Here is a 10,000-nt window from a genome sequence, read left to right as displayed (position 1 = left end):
GCCCTCACGCTCTCTCGCCCTCCCTCTCTCGCTCCCTCCCTGTCTCCTCTCTCCCTCCCATCTACTCTCCCTTCGTTCGTCTCTCCCTCTCGCCCTCCCTCTTCTCCCTCCGCCCCCTCTCCCGCCCTCCCTCCCCCTCGCCCCTCCCCTCTCCCTCGCCCTCTCTCCCGCCCCTGCTCTTCCCTCTCCCGTCTCTCCCTCCCTCTCCCGCCTCTCCCTCTCTCCCTCCCCCCTCGCTTCCCTCTCCCTCTCTCCCTCCCTCTCCCTCTCCCTCTCGCCCTCCCGCTCCCTCTCCCTCTCTCCCTCCCTCTCCCTCTCCCTCCCTCCCTCGCCCGCTCCCCCTCCCTCCCTCCTTCCCTCTCCCGTCTCGCCCTCCCTCTCCCTCTCCCGCTCTCCCATGCCCCTTTCCCTCTCCCGCTCTCCCATGCCCCTCTCCCTCTCCCGCTCTCCCATGCCCCTCTCCCTCTCCCGCTCCCTCTCTCCCTCCAGCTCCCCTCTCCCGCTCCCTCTCTCCCTCCCTCGCCCTGTCTCCCTCTCTCCCTGCCCTCTCCCTCACCCCTCTCCCGCCCCTGCCCTCTCCCCCTCTCCCTTCTCTCCCTCCCTACTGCCCTCTCCCGCTCGCACGCCCGCTCCCTCGCCCCTCTCCCTCCCTCTCCCGCTCCCTCGCTCCCTCTCTCCCTCCCTCTCCCTCCACCCGCTCGCCCTCCCCCCGCGCCCGCTCCCCTCTTGCTGCTGCTCATGTCTGGAAATCCCCCCTCAAATGTCCCGCTTAGCGCCATCCTGACCAGACCCACCCGGAACACAGCCAACCATCACAGTCCCCCCCCCCCACTCCCCTACCCACATTGATCCCCACTAACCTCACCCACCATGACATAGCCGTCGCATGCCCCTCCCCTCGCACCCCCATACCCATGCGCCCCACGCCCACACTTAAACACCACAACCACCGCGCAGTACCCTCTCCCAACACACCCAACCCGCCCCCCAAACCCCCCCCTCATCACATGTATCCACCAAACAACACACCGCCCCACTCGACACATCAGCAACAAAAGACAATCACAGGGCCTCACCGAGGTAACAACAACAACACCACAAATAACTCTATCACCATTACCTTTGAGACAGCAGGTTACCGCGTAGACGCCATGTATGGATAAAGGCCACTTAGAACAAAAACATATCCCTCGATTCACAAAACTGAATTCCACAAAAAGCTTTACACTGAGATCATAGACCCTCAGACAGATTTAACAAAGAAAGAGAGAGAGAGAGTAGTAATATGGCACCAGGTCTTGCTGGAACACGCCTTTCCACAAGAACTGAAATTACTACTGTCATCGGTCTGGACTCTGGGGCTCTGGCGCTCTGGAAGACCGACGCCGCCGGCGCAAAAAGCCGGGTGAACCCCATTCAGTCGATTTTTCGGTTTTGAGTTTAGTCGAGGAATTTTGAACTGGGGGCGTAGTTTCTTCCTTATCATCATTTGTACGATTTTGTGTAGATGTATAAAGGCAGACATGCATATGTATATATGTATATGTATACATATATAAATATAAATATAAATATATATGTATATATATATATATATATATATATATATATATATATAATATATAAATATATATATAAGTACGTAGGGGCGTAGTTTTTTTTATTTTTTTATCTTCCTATATCATCATTTGTAACGAATTTGTGTAGATGTATAAAAGGCAGACATGCAAATGTAAATAGTATATGTAAAACATATATAAAAATAATATATATTCAAATATATATATAATTAAATAAATATAAATAAATATATAGTATAAATAAATCATATATAAATAATATATAATATATATAAAAATATATATATATATATAAATATAAAAGCCACCTATTAGCATTTCCAAACATAATGCATTTCTAGCTAAAATAAATTATATTTTGCAGTTTTTAGATGTTACTTAAAAGAGTCTTGAAGTATTTACTTGTACTTTATGAAAGAAGGCCAGGCTTTTGGGAACATTTTTAGGTATACTGTATATTTATTTCATCTTTAGGAAGGAATATTTTTAATATTTGGTACTTTTGAATTTTAAATTGAATTATTGTGTCTTACTAGGTTTACTTCTATTACATATCTTTGATTCTTAAATCATGTATATATATATATAGATAGATAGATAGATAGACAGACAGACAGATAGATAGATAGATAGAATATAAAGAAATATATATATATATAAATAATAATATATATATACAAATATATATAATATATATATATAATACAAAATAGGTCGAGTGAAGTTGATGTTAAGGAACACCTTAAAAAAACGGAATAAAAAATAGAGTCCGTGTAGTACATACATCCATACATACACACACACACACGGTGGTATATATATATATATATTTATATATATATAAAAAATATATATATAAATAATATATATATATATATAAATATATACGTAAATACATAATATATACATATATATATCATATGATATATATATATATATATATATATATATAATACATATAAATATATAACATATACAAAAAAGTATAATATATATATATATATCATATAAATAATATATATATACATATATCTATATGTACGTATGTGTGTGTATGTATGGATGTATGTTTTTACACGCCTCTTTGTTATTCCGTTTATAAACGTGTACCTTAACATAAACCTCACTCAATTGCCAACGACATTGACAAAAGAAATCGATAACGGTTTATTCGTCTTTTCGCCCCCCCCCCTCCCCTCCCCCCTCGATCGATATTCACGTAGGAGGAAAGGTCTTTGCAATTGATCGTTGCCAAGAGTGCTTGCAAAGAGGCGTTAGCTTACTGGCTCCAATCTGCCTTTGACTGGGGGTGTCGCAGTAAAAAAGATAGGTGGCAGTTTAAGAATGTTGCCTTGCATGCATTTACGGGGAGGCGCAGGCACTGACAAATACACAGGCGCATACAAACGAGCGAATGCACTCTGACTCATATATGTGCAGAATGTGTGTTTGTATATAGGTAGATGGAGAGCTAGAAATGCTATCGTGTGTATGTTTTTTTTCCCAGTTTATATATGTACACATATATACATACATACATATATATATATATATATATATATATATATATATATATATATATATATATATTTGTGTATGTGGACATATACATATATGTATATATATTTATATATATATTTATTTATTAATTTATATATGTATATATATATATATTTATTTATCTATATATGTATATGTTTATATAGATATATACATATATATATCAAATGTATTTATATATATATATATATACATAAATATGTTATGTATGATATTATGCATACTATAGACTGAGTTATACAAATATTGTATGTATGTATATATATACATATATAAAAAAATTATGCATGTATAATGCTATATATATATATATATAATATATAATATATATATATAAAAATATATATATATATATATATATATATATATATATATATATACACTTACATATATTCTGCACATGTAATACTATAGATTAGCATAAGTAAAAGTAATAAAATGAACAAAATTACCATCGAAATGAGAAAGAAAAATGATGTCAACAAATAAGACAACCTCATAGGTGACCAAAAGCAACGGTTAAAACGACACTAGTAAAGTCATTCATACATGCAATGCCCACCCTTTGTATGAATGAGTTGAGCGGCGTCGGCCCTGGACTGCTCGCGAGCCCCTTATCAGCCCAGCGAGGAAGGCATCTGATTGGTGAAAGGAGAGGAGGCGTGGCTGCGCGGTTTGCGGTAGGAATTGAAATGAATAAATAAATATGTATATATAAATATCTAGATGCTGGGTATATGATATAATATATATCTAAAAAAAATAAATAATATATATAGATGATTTTATAAATATATGTATAATATTATAAAAATAGATATGTATATATATAATAAATATATACTTATATCCTACATATATACATATACAATATACCAGACACATACAATATACACAACCACACACACACACACACAACACACGACACACGCACACACACACACACAAATATATATATTTAATATATTTATATATTAATATATATATATAATATATATATGTATATGTTTTATATATATATACATATAATATTTATATATATATATTATATATAAATATATATATATATCTATTCATATTTGTTTATATATATATCTAATATAACTATATATATTTAATTATTCATTTATATAATATATATATATAATATATATATATATATATATATATATAATATGTGTGTGTGTGTGTGTGTTGTGTGTGTGTTGTGTTATACATAGATATGAGTCACTATTATATATATATAGTATACATAAATATATTAATCAATATATATACATATATAAACATATAATATGTTAAATATATATATTTTTTATATCTATAATAAATAATAAATATAATATATTATAAAATATAATAAATATAATAAGTTGTGTGTGTGTGTGAGTGTGATTTTTTGTGATGTGTATGTGTGTGTGTGTGGTGTGTAGTGTTTGTGAGTGTGTGTGTGTGCGTCGTGCGTGTATATATATATATATATAAAAATAATATAAATATATATATATATATAAAAAAAACTATATTATATATTATATAAATATATGACTTAATATACACACTAAAATGTTATTATAATATGTATATACTATATATATATATTTATATAAAAATCTATTAAAAATAAATAAATATCTATATATATATATAAAATATACATATTATCTGTATATCATAAATAAATATAAATAATATAACTATATATATAAATATATATATATATTTTATATATATCTATAATTATATAACAATATATTATATATATTTTAAATACATTTATAAATATCTGTATAAATATCTAACTAAAAATAAAAAAATATATAGGGAATATCTAAATAAATATATATGTATATATATAATAAAAAACATAAATATAAATATATATTATAAATAAATAAAAATAAATAAATATATTTTATAAAGAGATAGTGTGAGTCACACTAAAATAATGATAAAAAACTAAATAACACTAACAAAAATATCATATCAAACAAAATAACTACCGGCTAATCTATCTGTCTATCTGTCTCTATATCAATCAAATCTAACTAATCAATCAACTTCTAAATTGTGTAACTATATAAATAAAAAATTATATATATATATCTATCTAAATATATACATATAAATATATATATATATAACATATACCAAAAAATAAGTAACTAATAAATAAAAAACTATATAAAAATAAATATAAATATAACACATGTGTATGAATAAGTCTATATAAAAAATATCAGGTTATATATATATCAATATAATCACTAACTACACTCTATCACTAACAAAACACCTGAACCCACCGACACCACAGACTAAAACCTCATTAACACACAAAAACACACACAAACACTCAAACAAACTCACACTAAATCTAACATAACAATCACATCACACTCTAAATCATCACAACACTCAATCATAAAAATCACACCAACTCTATTACTAGTCCTAACCAAAAAAAAAAAAAAAACTCCACACAATCTCACACACTCACTACACACTACCAAACACCCTCATCAAACACACACAAAACACCTCAAAACTCACACACATGACACAAATCCCACACACACACACACAACACACACACACCACACACACACTCAGCTCACACACACACACACACACACAGACCACACACTCACTCTAACACAGATAGAGAGAGAGACACCGACACACTCACACACCACACCTCTCACATACACACACAACACCCACACACACACAGCACACACACACTGCCGTCAATCACACTGACACACAGACACACACACACAACATCACACATCACACACCACCATCACACTTAGGACACACACACACACACCTCACACTCACACAAACCCAAACACACACACACACACCCACTGCACCACGGAAGGATTGGCACACACGACGTAACACACACACTCACACCACGACCCACACACACACACACCCCCAGTATGACACATACACTCTCACACACACACACCACACACACACACACACACACCCACACCACAACACACACACACACACACACACACACACATCGCACACACACACCTACCACACACACACCACACACCACACACACACACACACCAACACACACACTACACCCCCCCCGCGGTAAACACCCCCCCCAGCCAGAACATCTGCCCCTGGAAAACCCGGTTTTCCCGGCCTGAACCTGTTATCAGGTGAACTTGAGACGGTCAAAAGGTGTTGTCCTCGGCGAGACAGAGAACAGCGAAGTGTTGTGAATAGTGGTAGGCGGGTCTTGGCTATAGGGATGATTTCATTAGACTATTTCTCTGTTGAAGGGGCGTGTATGTTGTGAAAAAGAGCCAATGGCGAGAGAAAATTAGGATTTGCTAAACCATAGAGACTAATTAAAACGGACGCACAGGCAAACCTCATTCTTGTGATGATAAAAATTCCTCATTCTTTCAGCAGAATCCACATTGGGTACATCTAACCCATGTTCTTCAGTGAGTAGCTTGAATATCTAAAAGACAGATCTCCCAAGCTTTAACGTAGCAAGTGTAGAAATCAAAGGTCTGTACGATAGTTGAGTAAGCACATAAATATCAAAGTAAAAGCGATCTTTCATATTTCTTTATAACAGTAAATCCAAAATGTAAGAGGCTTTTTTTTAAAGACCAGTGGTTGGAAATAAACTTTAGATTATTGAGTTATTTAATGCTAAATGATTAGAGTAATAAAATCATAAAGTAATCATAATGAAAATGTAAGGTATGCCTATTTTCACACAGTGGCGGCCTGTACCAGGATTAATTAACTCTACGGAAAATTTACGCCTAATTTCAATTTGCCCGCTTGGTGGAGTTGTAATATTTTATATATACATATATTACCTATGAGGTATTAATCTTAAGAAAATTAAAACTTGAATTTATTAAATATATTGACATATGGTGAACATGCAAGTTTTGTCATAAATCATATGATATATTAGTTTTGAATATTATATTGGTATGATTGCATGATATATATAAGGAAGTCGCCTGATATGCACATGTATAATGCTTGGTGTTCTGATATTATGACATAAATAGTGTAATCTATATGGGAAAAATCAGAGATTCAGTGTTTTAACTTAAATCATAAAATTTATATGAACGCAGTAAGGACTACATACTGTGAAAAGCGACCAGAGTGAAATGAGAAATATTGTGAAACTTTATGTCCCTTAGTATGATATAATTTATGTATAGAATCTGTAACATACAAATGCAAATTGCATTTGTATGTTGTAAAAAATGCCATGTGTACGATGTTTTGTAAGTAAAATTGGCATTTACATAAACGAGAAGTTATGTGCATGTTGAGAGGGAGGGAAAGTGAACATTTCAAGTTGAGATTATTTTATGATAATTGGAAAACAAATAAAAAATAAACAGGTAATAATTAGAAATGAACATAATTTATGACGAAGATAAAACTGTATGACGAGAATCAACAAATATAATAAAGAAAAGATTATAAATCATTGATGAAATTCAGGTTAAACTAAATTTTAAAAAAAATCTAAAATCAAACTAGATTAGAGTAACTAACATTTCTCGAAGGAACTGAAACCAAGAATTGACCAAAAATCAATAAGTCCAAGAATGAGCGAAGACTACGAGAGTCCGAGTAGTAGAATAGAGATATATCCCAAGTTCATAATTATGATACTGATCCGTTGGAAAGGAAAGGGTTAGATGATTCAGACAAGGCTGTTGATATCCCCCATTTCGTTTACAGCGGAATAGACGAACACCCATTCATCTCTCGGATGGCTTACTATTACACAAAGTAGTGTATTATGAGTACTAACGTCGAACAGTTTCCTAATGCCAGCCGCGGCAAAAAAATTTCGGGAAATGGGACTGACGAATATAGGCAGTTAACTGCTTTATTAGCTCGGCTCATCCATTCCGAAAGTACGGAGCAGTATTTAATAAATGCGAGATAGTTAAATTTAAAATACGCGCCAGACTGCATGGCGGAGGCAGCACAGTCAAGAAAATATCAACATCCCAGAGACTTTATTAAGTTTAAGAGCCGTTTCCTGTTCTCTGCATTGGTCATTATCTTTACAGAGTTGGAAACCACGAGGAAGAGAATTTAGAAGATTTTAATGTGAGGCTGCAGGTCTTCGTAGCAAGGGCAATTGCAATCAATCCAAAAACAGAATATGGCGGCGCGACGCTTCATAGATATCTTCCCAGCTGGTTTTGCCTACAAAGTGACTGATGCTCAAATGGAGGACCATAGTGAGGGCTTAAAATGCAGTCTAGGGTATATGAGGATGTATCCTCATACTAAAATCAAGCATAGTGGAGAAGAGAATGAGAGTAAGGTATATTTAAATGCACTCCCTTCCACAAAAGTCGAAAATTCTAATAAGGAATACAACAAACGGACTAAAATGAAAATAATAGAAAAACTGTCACGCATGCAAATGAACCCGACACAAAGTCAAGATGACTATCAGCCCTCCACGTCCTCCTTCAGAGGGTTCACTCACAAAAATAAACCATCTTGCTGTGCATTCTGCAAGAGGTTATGTCATTAAAGTATGTGTCCATTTTCGAGGGAAATTCGTAGGGCATCCTCATCAAATGATTACCTTTAATTGTGGAGGAATCAGTCATGTAAAGTAGGTCCATCTCTCACATCCTCAAGAAAAATAAGTTGGGTCCTCCTTCAACCATATTCCCAAACAGACTTTATGGGAAAATGGGTGATGGGTGACGTTAGGATTATGCCTATCGCTCTTAACCAAGTGAAGGGAAAATTAATGAGTAATAAAACAGGTTAACATTAATATCAATACTTAGTGTGACCTCTTTGATGGCCTAATTGGCAAGCGGACAGAAGGGGTTGCCTGTAACGCGCTGTACTGGGTTCCTTTGTTAAATTCGCTCCATGACCTTGACACTGACTACGCCGGAGACCTCAATTCAAGAATTCAAGATTTAAATGTGTTATTTATAACTTCATAAGTGTTGTATACTATTTTTTAAACATTGCTATGTATCATATACATAGCCTATAGTTGTTTTATTACTGTAAAAGCTAAACAGGAGAGGTGCATAAGTTTACATATAATATTTGATATGTATAATATCTTACATGTAATATTTAAGTAAATGTCAGCGTCTACGTGCATCAAGCATTATATCCATTCCTAAATGTTCATGTAAGTGTCAATGCTAAGGTGTATCATGCATTAAATCTAGACTTGAAATGTCACCGTAAATGTCAGATTAAGGAATTGAGTATAAACTTAATATTCACAAGTAAGCATAGCAAGGACTTCAAAATTCTGTGGACTCCATTCTACTTGTCGGATTCAAGATATGTTTTGCTGAACAGAAAGAGAGCCCTGCTTGATGTTCGAGCCCTCTGGAGTGGCTTGGGTTCATGGATGCCCTTTGTCGCTGCTCATGATATTTGTTGCCATTTTTCTGCTGTCCCCCTTCTATTGCAGATACTTACACCACGGGGAAAGATTGAGATCCTGTAGGACCAGAGGATCCCTATCTTCCTGGCTGATGATAGACCTGGTATCAGAGGACCCTTTCGGCTGATGATCTGCTGGTACTAGAGATTCCTGGCTTCTCGGCTGAATGGCAACCTGGTACCTAAGAATCCCATCTTCTCGGCTGGCTAGCGACAATCTGGAACTAGAGGATCCCATCTTCTCTGCTGGAGACGACCTACCTGGCTCTAGAGGACATTTTTCTTTTGTTCAGCAGTATTACAAGGAACACACTTTACTTTTTATTAGTTCCAGGGGAACTATTACAGAATTTACCCATGTTTTTGTGTTGGAAAAGGCAGAATTTGTGCATAAC

The sequence above is a fragment of the Penaeus japonicus genome, unplaced genomic scaffold, assembly GCF_977035675.1.
Source record: "Penaeus japonicus unplaced genomic scaffold, GWHDUDI00000001_assembly GWHDUDI00000019, whole genome shotgun sequence".
In the NCBI taxonomy this organism is placed as follows: domain Eukaryota; kingdom Metazoa; phylum Arthropoda; class Malacostraca; order Decapoda; family Penaeidae; genus Penaeus; species Penaeus japonicus.
The sequence above is the reverse complement of the archived record's forward strand: the minus strand, read 5'-3'. Positions refer to the sequence as shown.